The sequence below is a fragment of the Pseudophryne corroboree genome, chromosome 3 (assembly GCF_028390025.1).
Source record: "Pseudophryne corroboree isolate aPseCor3 chromosome 3, aPseCor3.hap2, whole genome shotgun sequence".
NCBI lineage: Eukaryota > Metazoa > Chordata > Amphibia > Anura > Myobatrachidae > Pseudophryne > Pseudophryne corroboree.
In genome coordinates this window covers 228,280,946-228,294,063 of record NC_086446.1, presented here as the reverse complement: position 1 = coordinate 228,294,063, position 13,118 = coordinate 228,280,946, and the positions used below count along the sequence as shown (strand labels likewise).

General features: G+C 46.7%; 1 protein-coding gene across 3 annotated transcripts in view; it reads left to right on the top strand.

The window, feature by feature from the left end:
* Positions 1 to 13,118, top strand: part of PREX1 (phosphatidylinositol-3,4,5-trisphosphate dependent Rac exchange factor 1) — a 454,902-nt gene that overhangs the window by 342,822 nt on the left and 98,962 nt on the right. The gene's annotated exons all lie outside the window — the stretch shown is intronic.

The following is a 13,118-nucleotide window of genomic DNA, read 5'->3' as shown; positions in this document are numbered from 1 at the left end:
TATTGGCCAAATCGTTCAGTGTGTATGCCCAATCTGCGCACTATATCTTCTGGTCAGCCGCGCTGCACGGCCACTTGGACGATATTGCATGCGAACCAGTGCAGTGTAATGAAGGGATTGTTCTGTCGTTCATTACATCATTTTTATGTGTAGCAGGCATTAGAGATAGCTCTCTCCTAGTATATGAACAAATTGTATCCAGCGCTCTACTTGTGTGGATAAACGCTGTGGCAGCAAAATTGTGGTGGAGGTTAAACCCAATACCTCTTTAAAGATATATAACATAAGGGTACACAATTGCGCCTGAATATGTGGTGGTAATGGTTGTAATACTAAATGACAAGTATACGCTGTATATATGAAGAATAAGTGTATTTAATCTAAAACAAAATGACAGAAAGAGAATAAATGGAAAAAGATGTGAAAAAATAGGAAATTAATACATTAATGAAAGAGTGTATATATATATGCATATGAAAGAAATCTATACATATGTATACTTTGGTCCGCAGTCCAGTACAATAGAGTGTGGCGTCCCACCTCGTTTAATTGTGCTCAAACTACTACCACAATGTGTGGAGGGGTATATACAACACAGTCCCAGAGGAGCTCGTTCAGTAATATACGGGGGTCACGGTCAAAAAGTCTGTTGCAGCAGCTTGATCCTGTCTTGAGAGGCAGGGGGGGTGAGGTGATCTTCTGACGGTGCTAGCAAATGAAGGGGTACACCAGGTGGCTATGCGGGAGGGATGAGTTGCAGGAGATAGGTAATTTTTGGCTCTGGACTCGCCGCTCTCTGACTCGGTCTGTGGCTGCGGAAGGCGCCCGTGTAGACAGGCGTCTGCCGCCGGCCAGATCCGAGGAGTGCGGTCGTGTCTCTGGGGGGGAAAAGTGTCACTGACTTCGAGACCCGGAGCGGGACTGTCCGCAGTGCACCTCCCCACTTACAGAGCCCTTACCTTATTCTTCTGTGCTCGATTCCCAACTTCCGCTGTCACCTTGCTTCCTTGTCAGTCTTGCAGCTTTTCGTCCGGTTTCACTTTCACTTTCCTGCACCTCGCGGTCACGTGACCTGTTCCTGTTCATCAGCAGTCTTCAGCGCCGTGGGTGATGAATGTGTCCAGAAATAGAGAGCTCTGCTGTGTTTAATATGATTAAGGCAGTCTGTTTGAAACGGTGTCCTGTTAGCTCCTACGCGTGTCGACCTTTCTAGGTCTTCCTCAGGGAGTCTATCTCTACTCTCCTAGTATATACCTGTATATATTGATTTTGGTGGGACATGCCCCTTGACATAAGGTCACACTACTTTTTGTCGGGTGAGTGGCTACAGCATGTGCAACTATCCCTACTTGATATATAGTAAATGATTTTCAGCCTTTGCAGTAGATTCCCAAGTCCCAAAGTCTGGACACAACTGCTTTAGGGCCTAATTCAGACCTGATCGCAAAACCACGTGCAGTGCAGGTGGGGCAGATATAACATGTGCAGATAGAGTTAGATTTGGGTGGGGTGTGTTCAAACTGAAAACCAAATTGTAGTGTAAAAATAAAGCACCCAGTATTTACCCTGCACAGAAACAATATAACTCACCCAAATCTAACTCTCTCTGCACATGTTATATCTGACATCCCCCTGCAGTGTACATGGGGCCTAATTCAGAGTTGATCATAGCAGCAAATTTGTTTTCTCTAACGTCCTAAGTGGATGCTGGGGACTCCGTAAGGACCATGGGGATTAGCGGCTCCGCAGGAGACTGGGCACAAAAGTAAAGCTTTAGAACCACCTAGTGTGCACTGGCTCCTCCCCCTATGACCCTCCTCCAAGCCTCAGTTAAGATTTTGTGCCCTGAACGAGAAGGGTGCACACTAGGTGGCTCTCCTGAGCTGCTTAGTGAAAAGTTTAGTTTTAGGTTTTTTATTTTCAGTGAGACCTGCTGGCAACAGGCTCACTGCATCGAGGGACTAAGGGGAGAAGAAGCGAACTCACCTGCGTGCAGAGTGGATTGGGCTTCTTAGGCTACTGGACATTAGCTCCAGAGGGACGATCACAGGCCCAGCCTGGATGGGTCCCAGAGCCGCGCCGCCGGCCCCCTTACAGAGCCAGAAGGCAGAAGAGGTCCGGAAAATCGGCGGCAGAAGACGTCCTGTCTTCAACAAGGTAGCGCACAGCACTGCAGCTGTGCGCCATTGCTCTCAGCACACTTCACACTCCGGTCACTGAGGGTGCAGGGCGCTGGGGGGGGGGCGCCCTGAGACGCAATAAAAAACACCTTGGATGGCAAAAAATGCATCACATATAGCTCCTGGGCTATATGGATGCATTTAACCCCTGCCAGAATACATAGAAAAACGGGAGATAAGGCCGCCGATAAGGGGGTGGAGCCTATCTCCTCAGCACACTGGCGCCATTTTCCCTCACAGCTCCGTTGGAGGGAAGCTCCCTGTCTCTCCCCTGCAGTCACTACACTACAGAAAGGGTTAAAAAAGAGAGGGGGAGCACTAATTACGCGCAGTATTAAAGATACAGCAGCTATAAGGGGAAAAACACTTATATAAGGTTATCCGTGTATATATATATATATATATATATATATATATATATATATATATATATAGCGCTCTGGTGTGTGCTGGCAAACTCTCCCTCTGTCTCCCCAAAGGGCTAGTGGGGTCCTGTCCTCTATCAGAGCATTCCCTGTGTGTGTGCTGTATGTCGGTACGTTTGTGTCGACATGTATGAGGAGAAAAATGATGTGGAGACGGAGCAGATTGCCTGTAATAGTGATGTCACCCCCTAGGGGGTCGACACCTGAGTGGATGAACTGTTGGAAGGAATTACGTGACAGTGTCAGCTCTGTATAAAAGACAGTGGTTGACATGAGACAGCCGGCTACTCAGCTTGGGCCTGTCCAGACGTCTCATAGGCCGTCAGGGGCTCTAAAGCGCCCGTTACCTCAGATGGCAGATATAGACGCCGACACGGATACTGACTCCAGTGTCGACGGTGAAGAGACAAATGTGACTTCCAGTAGGGCCACACGTTACATGATTGAGGCAATGAAAAATGTTTTACACATTTCTGATAATACGAGTACCACCAAAAAGGGGTATTATGTTCGGTGAGGAAAAACTACCTGTAGTTTTCCTGAATCTGAGAAATTAAATGAGGTGTGTGATGATGCGTGGTTTTCCCCCGATAACAACTGATAATTTCTAAAATGTTATTGGCATTATATCCTTTCCCGCCAGAGGTTAGGGTGCGTTGGGAAACACCCCCTAGGGTGGATAAAGCGCTCACACGCTTGTAAGGGCTCTACCCTCTCCTGAGATGGCCGCCCTTAAGGATCCTGCTGATAGAAAGCAGGAGGGTATCCTAAAATTTATTTACACACATACTGGTGTTATACTGCGACCAGCAATCGCCTCAGCCTGGATGGGCAGTGCTGGGTTGGCGTGGTCGGATTCCCTGACTAAAAATATTGATACCCTAGATAGGGACAGTATATTTTTGCCTATAGAGCATTTAAAAGATGCATTTCTATATATGCATGATGCACAGCGGAATATTTGCCGACTGGCATCAAGTCTAAGTGCGTTGTCCATTTCTACCAGTAGAAGGTTATGGACACGTCAGTGGTCAGGTGATGCGTATTCCAAACGGCATTTGGAAGTATTGCCTTATTAAAGGGAGGAGTTATTTGGGGTCGGTCTTTCAGACCTGCTGGCCACGGCAGCAGCTGGGAAATCCACGTTTGTACCCCAGGTCGCCTCTCAACATGAGAAGACGCCGTATTATCAGGCGCAGTCTTTTCGTGGACAAGCGGGCAAAAGGTTCCTCATTTCTGCCCCGTGACAGAGGGAGAGGAAAAAGGCTGCAGAAATCAGCCAGTTCCCAGGAACAGAAACCCTCTCCCGCCTCTGCCAAGCCCTCAGTATGACGCTGGGGCCTTACAAGCAGAATCAGGCACGGTGGGGGGCCCGTCTCAATGAATTTCAGCGCGCAGTGGGCTCACTCACAAGTAGACCCCTGGATCCTTCAGGTGATATCTCAGGGGTACAAATTGGAATTCGAGACGTCTCCCCCTCGCCGTTTCCTAAAGTCGGCTTTACCGATGTCTCCTTCTGACAGGGAGACAGTTTTGGAAGCCATTCACAAGCTGTATTCCCAGCAGGTGATAATCAAGGTACCCCTCCTGCAACAGGGAACGGGGTATTATTCCACACTGTTGTGGTACCGAAGCCGGACGGCTCGGTGAGACCGATTCTAAATCTAAAATCTTTGAACACTTACATACAGAGGTTCAAATTCAAGATTGAGTCACTCAGAGCAGTGATTGCGAACCTGGAAGAAGGGGACTACATGATGTCTCGGGACATCGAGGATGCTTACCTTCATGTCCAAATTTACCCTTCTCACCAAGGGTACCTCAGGTTTATGGTACAGAACTGTCACTATCAGTTCAGACGCTGCCGTATGGATGGTCCACGGCACCCCGGGTCTTTACCAAGGTAATGGCCGAAATGATGATATTCCTTCGAAGGAAGGGAATTTTAGTTATCCCTTACTTGGACGATTCCCTGATAAGGGTAAGATCCAGGGAACAGTTGGAGGTCGGTGTAGCACTATCTCAGGTAGTGTTGCGGCAGCACGATTGGATTCTCAATATTCCAAAATCGCAGCTGGTTCCGACGACTCGTCTTCTGTTCCTAGGGATGATCCTGGACACAGTCCAGAAAAAGGTGTTTCTCCCGGAGAAGAAAGCCAGGGAGTTATCCGAGCTAGTCAGGAACCTCCTAAAACCGAGCCAAGTCTCAGTGCATCAATGCACAAGGGTTCTGGGTAAAATGGTGGCTTCCTACGAAGCAATCCCATTCGGCAGATTCCACGCAAGAACTTTCCAGTGGGACCTGCTGGACAAATGGTCCGGGTCGCATCTTCAGATGCATCAGCGGATAACCCTGTCACCAAGAACAAGGGTGTCCCTCCTGTGTTGGTTGCAGAGTGCTCATCTTCTAGAGGGCCGCAGATTCGGCATTCAGGACTGGGTCCTGGTGACCACTGATGCCAGCCTGCGAGGCTGGGGAGCAGTCACACAGGGAAGGAATTTCCAGGGCTTATGGTCAAGCCTGGAGACATCACTTCACATAAATATCCTGAAGCTAAGGGCCATTTACAATGCTCTAAGCTTAGCAAGACCTCTGCTTCAAGGTCAGCCGGTGTTGATCCAGTCGGACAACATCACGGCAGTCACCCACGTAAACAGACAGGGTGGCACAAGAAGCAGGAGGGCAATGGCAGAAGCTGCAAGGATTCTTCGCTGGGCGGAAAATCATGTGATAGCACTGTCAGCAATTCCGGGAGTGGACAACTGGGAAGCAGACTTCCTCAGCAGACACGACCTCCACCCGGGAGAGTGGGGACTTCACCCAGAAGTCTTCCACATGATTATAAACCGTTGGGAAAAACTCGACAGGTATTGCGCCAGGTCAAGGGACCCTCAGGCAATAGCTGTGGACGCTCTGGTAACACCGTGGGTGTACCAGTCAGTGTATGTGTTCCCTCATCTGCCTCTCATACCCAAGGTACTGAGATTGATAAGATGGAGAGGAGTAAGCACTATATTCGTGGCTCCGGATTGGCCAAGAAGGACTTGGTAACCGGAACTTCAAGAGATGCTCACGGAGGATCCGTGGCCTCTACCTCTAAGAAGGGACCTGCTCCAGCAAGGACCCTGTCTGTTCCAAGACTTACCGCGGCTGCGTTTGACGGCAGGGCGGTTGAACGCCGGATCCTGAAGGAAAAAAGGCATTCCGGATGAAGTCATCCCTATCCTGATCAAAGCCAGGAAGGATGTAACCCCAAAACATTATCACCGCATTTGGCGAAAATATGTTGCGTGGTGCGAGGCCAGTATGGCCCGACGGAGGAAATTCAACTGGGTCGATTCCTACATTTCCTGCAAACAGGAGTGTCTATGGGCCTGAAATTGGGGTCCATTAAGGTTCAAATTTCGGCCCTGTCAATTTTCTTCCAAAAAGAACTAGCTTCAGTCCCTGAAGTTCAGACGTTGTAAAAGGGGTACTGCATATACAGCCTCCTTTTGTGCCTCCAGTGGCACCTTGAGATCTCAATGTAGTTTTTGGGTTCCAAAAGTCACATTGGTTTGAACCACTTAAATCTGTGGAGTTAAAATATCTCACATGGAAAGTGGTCATGCTGTTGGCCCTGGCCTGGGCCAGGCGCGTGTCAGAATTGGCGGCTTTATCCTGTAAAAGCCCTTATCTGATTTTCCATTCGGACAGGGCGGAATTGAGGACTTGTCCTCAGTTTCTCCCTAAGGCGGTTTCAGCGTTTCACCTGAACCAACCTATTGTGGTGCCTGCGGCTACTAGGGACTTGGAGGACTCCAAGTTGCTAGACGTTATCAGGGCCCTGAAAATATATGTTTCCAGGACGGCTGGAGTCAGAAAATCTGACTCGCGGTTTATCCTGTATGCATCCAACAAGCTGGGTGCTCCTGCTTCTAAGCAGACTATTGCTCGTTGGATTTGTAGTACAATTCAGCTTGCACATTCTGTGGCAGGCCTGCCACAGCCAAAAATCTGTAAATGCCCACTCCACAAGGAAGATGGGCTCATCTTGGGCGGCTGCCCGAGGGGTCTCGGCTTTACAACTTTGCCGAGCAGCTACTTGGTCAGGAGCAAATACGTTTGTAAAATTCTACAAAATTGATACCCTGGCTGAGGAGGACCTGGAGTTCTCTCATTTGGTGCTGCAGAGTCATCCGCACTCTCCCGCCCGTTTGGGAGCTTTGGTATAATCCCCATGGTCCTTACGGAGTCCCCAGCATCCACTTAGGACGTTAGAGAAAATAAGAATTTACTTACCGATAATTCTATTTCTCGTAGTCCGTAGTGGATGCTGGGCGCCCATCCCAAGTGCGGATTGTCTGCAATACTGGTACATAGTTATTGTTACCAAAAAATCGGGTTATTGCTGTAGTGAGCCATCTTTTCTAGAGGCTCCTCTGTTATCATGCTGTTAACTGGGTTTAGATCACAAGTTATATGGTGTGATTGGTGTGGCTGGTGTGAGTCTTACCCGGGATTCAAAATCCTTCCTTATTGTGTACGCTCGTCCGGGCACAGTATCCTAACTGAGGCTTGGAGGAGGGTCATAGGGGGAGGAGCCAGTGCACACCAGGTGGTTCTAAAGCTTTACTTTTGTGCCCAGTCTCCTGCGGAGCCGCTAATCCCCATGGTCCTTACGGAGTCCCCAGCATCTACTACCGACTACGAGAAATAGAATTATCGGTAAGTAAATTCTTATTATCAGTTGGGCAAAACCATGTGCACTGCAGGGGGGGGGGGGGGGGGGCAGATATACCATGTGCAGAGACAGTTGATTTGGGTGGGTTATTTTGTTTCTGTGCAGGGTAAATACTTGCTTCTTTATTTTTACACTGTTTGAACACACCACACCCAAATCAAACTCTCTCTGCACATGTTATACCTGCCCCTCCCCCTGCAGTGCACATGGTTTTGCCCAACTGCTAACAAATTTGCTTCTGTGATCAACTCTGAATTACCCCCATGGTTTTGCCCATTTGCTAACAAATTTACTGCTGCGATCAGAACAGAACTCTGGTATGGAACAGTCTCCGAGCTCAGTAGGGCAGTGGTAAGCAACTTTTCTATGAACTGTCTGAATGAAAATGAAAAAGGAATAGCTTTCCTTTTTAGTCATCTATTTCATTGCACTGGTAGGAAGCAGTTCTCTTCTTAAACTGATTTTTATGGCTGACTCCCTCGTCGGTTTGGGGTCTAATTGCAAATTTAAGGAAAGTGACAAGATAAAGAGGGATATTAATCAAGCCTTCTAAAGGCCCGTATTCACTTGCAGATGTGGGGAGAGATGTGTGCTGAGTGAAACGCATTTCACCCAGCGGGTGAAATGAGCAATGTGCTAGATTGAGCCTGTATGCAGGCCAATCTAGCACCAGCGATAGCGACGCGCGGGACCACGCATCGCTAGCGCTGTGTGGGGTACACACGGACAGATCATGCTTAAAATCATAGCAATCTAGTCTGATTGCTTAGATTATTGCTCCGTGAGTGCCCATATCAACTTCTACATATCATTGTATAGATAAATGCTACCTAGATGCTGATTGGTTACTATGGGCATCTTGGGCTCTTGTCAACTTCTCCACTCTCTAGAAGGCATGATACATTTCATACTCCGAAAGTGCATCTGGAACTAATGTTTCTGCCACAATGAGAGTTCTCTGAAACAAATGAATCAGATAAAACGTGACGCACACTATCTGCAATTAGCAAGATCCCATTTACCGCTTTCACTTCTGCACTCTTTCTTCGTCTTTCACGCTTTGCAGATATAAAGATGTCTTCAGTGTTGACACGCACATTTATTTCTATTTTTGCATTTGGCAACAAATTATTGCTATTATCCATTATTTACTTTGTGCTAAAGCATTATATAAGAATGTGTAATTTATGCAGAATAGAGATAGAAAGAATTAAGTGGCATGAGGTTTGAGGTAGACAGATGAATCTGGATAAATTAATTTGTACTAATGGACTATTCTAGCTCTGTGATTGTGGGATATCACTAGACACCAGGGCAGGTTTGCATTTATTCTGCATCTACTGTCTTACAGTTGGACAAGAAAAGTGTATTGTGTTTTGAGGATTGACAGGGGAGTGTTGCTAGGATACAGGATGCTGCTGCTTGTAATTTGTTGAGGCTTTAAATTATCAACTGGCCACTTAACCTTCAGAGCTGGTAATTATTCTATGTCACCTCACATAACATTGCAACGCAGCCTAAAAAAACAATGTTACATTTATTTATTTTAATTACCAGTTATTTATATAGCGCACACAGATTCTGCAGCGTTTACAGAGAATATTTGACCATTCACATCAGTCCTTGCCCCAGTGCAGCTTACAATCTATAAATAGAAAGGGCAGCTATGCAGACTGATATCTCATCTCGAGGAGGGCTAATGATTATCTTCCAGATCTGTTCTACACAAATCGGCGACACGTGCAATTTTATTTTTTAATACTTTCTTTTCAGATTTTACAAATGCAAATATATAGAGAAGGGAAGTGAAGGGAAGCCAAGGAGCAGGAGGGACATCAGGGTATACACAAGATCAATTATTCGAAATAGAAAGGCAACATTACATAGATCAAAAGGAGTTGAATATGAATATAGGGACTTAAATTCAGATTTCACTTTAGGCATATCTTTGTAATCCTAAACACTTGTGTTAGCTGTGACCTCATGAATCCTATAACAAATAATAATGTACAGTACGCAATCAAAAATCTAAAGGTCTGTTTTCACCCTCAAACACTGCATTATACAGAATAATAGTTTTCATTTGTATAGAGCAGCGGCTCCCAAGCTGGGTGGTGTGGCACATTTGCATCGGTGCCCTGTGTTGTGATCCAGCACCAATTAAAATTATTCATGGCCAGTGTAATAGGCAGAACCAGTGCTTGTGGCTTCCAATCATAAAATAGTTGGACAAACAGAAGAATATCTTATCCCTCACCACTGAACCTAATAATGACGTATAAACACAATTTACTTAATTACATTTTATTTTATATTATTTAATAATACTTTTGGCCTAGGGATGCCAGGAATAAAATTCTGATACTCTAGGGCACAGTGATTCAGAAAGGTTTGGGAAACACTGGTCTAGAGGACTGATCCCCACATAACTGCGGCCCTTGTATTTCCTGAAGTTTTTAAATGAATCCTGTGTCCTCAGTCTTATGGCTCCATGTACTAAATCAATGTATTAAATCAAGGCTACACATTAGATGTGACAGTTGATAGTTATTGATTTCTGATAGACTTGCTGTACAATGTTGTAAGATATATAGGGGTATATGCAATTGCGGTCGAATTCGCGGCAATTTTCGCCGTTTTTTAATTCGACTCAATTCGACAGGTGAATCCCGGAAGGTGGCTTCCGGAATTCACCATATTCAATGAAAAACGGATTCGCCAGAGTCGCGGGCGAAAATCGGCCGATTTGGCGGATTTTGCCGCGATTTTAAAAAACGGTAAAAAAACGTGAAAAACCCGGAAAAAAAAATGGCGTGGGGTCCCCCCTCCAAAGCATAACCAGCCTCGGGCTCATCGAGCTGGTCCTGGTTCTAAAAATGCAGGGGAAAAATTGGCCAGGGATCCCCCGTATTTTTAAAACCAGCACCGGGCTCTGCGCCTGGTGCTGGTGCCAAAAATACGGGGGACAAAAAGAGTAGGGGTCCCCCGTATTTTTAACACCAGCATCGGGCTCCACTAGCTGGACAGATAATGCCACAGCCGGGGGTCACTTTTATGCCGTGCCCTGCGGCCGTGGCATTAAATATCCAACTAGTCACCCCTGGCCGGGGTACCCTGGGGGAGTGGGGACCCCTTCAATCAAGGGGTCCCCCCCCCCAGCCACCCAAGGGCCAGGGGTGAAGCCCGAGGCTGTCCCCCCCCATCCAATGGGCTGCGGATGGGGGGGCTGATAGCCTTTTGTGATAATAAAAAGATATTGTTTTTTCCAGCAGTACTACAAGTCCCAGCAAGCCTCCCCCGCAAGCTGGTACTTGGAGAACCACAAGTACCAGCATGCGGGAGAAAAACGGGTCCGCTGGTACCTGTAGTACTACTGGGAAAAAAATACCCAAATAAAAACAGGACACACACACCTTGATAGTAAAACTTTATTACACACTACCGACACACACATACTTACCTATGTTGACACGCCGACTGCCACGGTCTCCGACGATCCGAGGGTACCTGTGAAAAAATTATACTCACCTTCCAGCGATAAATCCACGTCCAGAGAGTAAAATCCACGTACTTTTAAAAAAAAAAAAACACGCAAAAACCCGCTCCATACCGGACTAGAAAGGGGTCCAATGTTTTCACATCAGACCCCTTTCTCCCGAATGCCGGGACATTACGTGACTCCTGTCACTGACGTCCCTTCAGCCAATCAGGAAGCGCTACTTCCGTGGCGCTCACCTGATTGGCTGTGCGCTGTCTGTACTGTGACAGCACATCGCAAAGCCGCTCCATTACTTTCAATGGTGGGAACTTTGCGGGTAGCGGTGGGGTCACCCGCCGGTCAGCCGCTGACCGGCGGGTGACCTTACCGCTAGCCGCTAAGTTCCCACCATTGAAAGTAATGGAGCGGCTTTGCGATGTGCTGTCACAGTACAGACAGCGCACAGCCAATCAGGTGAGCGCAACGAAGTTGCGCTTCCTGATTGGCTTAGAGACCTTTCTGTGACAGCTGTCACTGACAGGTCTCATTCGTGGAAAGGTGTCCCATGTGTCAGCATGGGACCCCTTTCAGTCCGGCATGGAGCGGGTGTTCGGTTTGTTTTTTTGCCAAGTACGTGGATTTATCTCTGGACCATGGCTGAGGTGAGTATATTGATCTTTTCTTTTCAGGTATCCGTGGATTCTACATGGAGAAGAGGACCGATGTCGGCGTGTGAACATAGGTAAGTATGTGTGTGTCGACGTATGAAATAAAGTTTTACTGTCGACGGTGTGTGTGTCCTGTTTTTATTTGGGTATTTTTTTCCCAGTAGTACTACAGGTACCAGCGGGCCCGTTTTTCTCCCGCATGCTGGTACTTGTGGTTCTCCAAGTACCAGCTTGCGGGGGAGGCTGGCTGGGACTTGTAGTACTACTGGAAAAAACAATATCTTTTTATTATCACAAAAGGCTATCAGCCCCCCCATCCGCAGCCCATTGGATGGGGGGGGACAGCCCCGGGCTTCACCCCTGGCCCTTGGGTGGCTGGGGGGGGGACCCCTTGATTGAAGGGGTCCCCACTCCCCCAGGGTACCCCGGCCAGGGGTGACTAGTTGGATATTTAATGCCACGGCCGCAGGGCACGGCATAAAAGTGACCCCCGGCTGTGGCATTATCTGTCCAGCTAGTGGAGCCCGATGCTGGTGTTAAAAATACGGGGGACCCCTACTCTTTTTGTCCCCCGTATTTTTGGCACCAGCACCAGGCGCAGAGCCCGGTGCTGGTTTTAAAAATACGGGGGATCCCCTGTCAATTTTCCCCCCGCATTTTTAGAACCAGGACCAGCTCGAAGAGCCCGAGGCTGGTTATGCTTTGGAGGGGGGACCCCACGCCATTTTTTTTTATGATTTCACCGTTCCAGCATAAAAAAAAAAAAAAAAAAATATTTTAAAAAATATATAAATAATATTTGTGCCTCCAAAAAAAAAAAAAAAAAGTACCCAATCCCTTCTAATATAAATAGATCTGCTATTCCCCCCAAAAAAAACACAAAAAAAAACATGTTTAAAATTTTTTTATTTGTTTTCACCCTCCAAAGTGTGGCGGATTGAAAATGACGAATTTGCTGTCTAAAAGCACTGCTGTCGAATTTCCAAACTTGAATTGAATATGCTTTGGTCGAATTGCAGCACTTGTATCATTGCAGAAAAGTCGAATTTGCAAAAAGTCGAATTTCAAAAAGTCGAATTTTGAAAGTCCGTTTTTTGGTCGGAAAGCACTGAATTGCATAGGCGATTTTTTTTTTTGGTCGAAAATGACCCGAAATTCGACAATTTCGGGAATTCGACCGCAATTGCATATACCCCATAATATTTACGGCCATTACAAATAAAACACCACTTACAGTAGATTAAGAAGTATGTCATCACTATAGAAACACTATAGAAACTTTTGTATTCCAGCATTAATCCGTTAACATGCAAAGTATTGTGCTTTTTAAATTTGTTCAACACTTTGATCCATTGCATTACTACCTTTGTAAAAAAAAACAAAAAAAAACCTAAAACAAACCTGTTATCATATTCAGCTCTTATTTGAGTGTTTGTCTGCTAAGGGGCGACTTTGGTTTTCCAACCTGTAAATGATACTTGATGGAAAATACGTTGGTGCTCTTTGCTGGAATAAATGGGAAGCAGTTAGATACCGGTACCTATATACTGATGCCGCACGGGATACCGGCGTCGCAATCCTGACAGTGGAATGTGCTGGTATCCTGACACGGGGGTGGGGGGTGTTTAGGTTTAGGCAGGGGA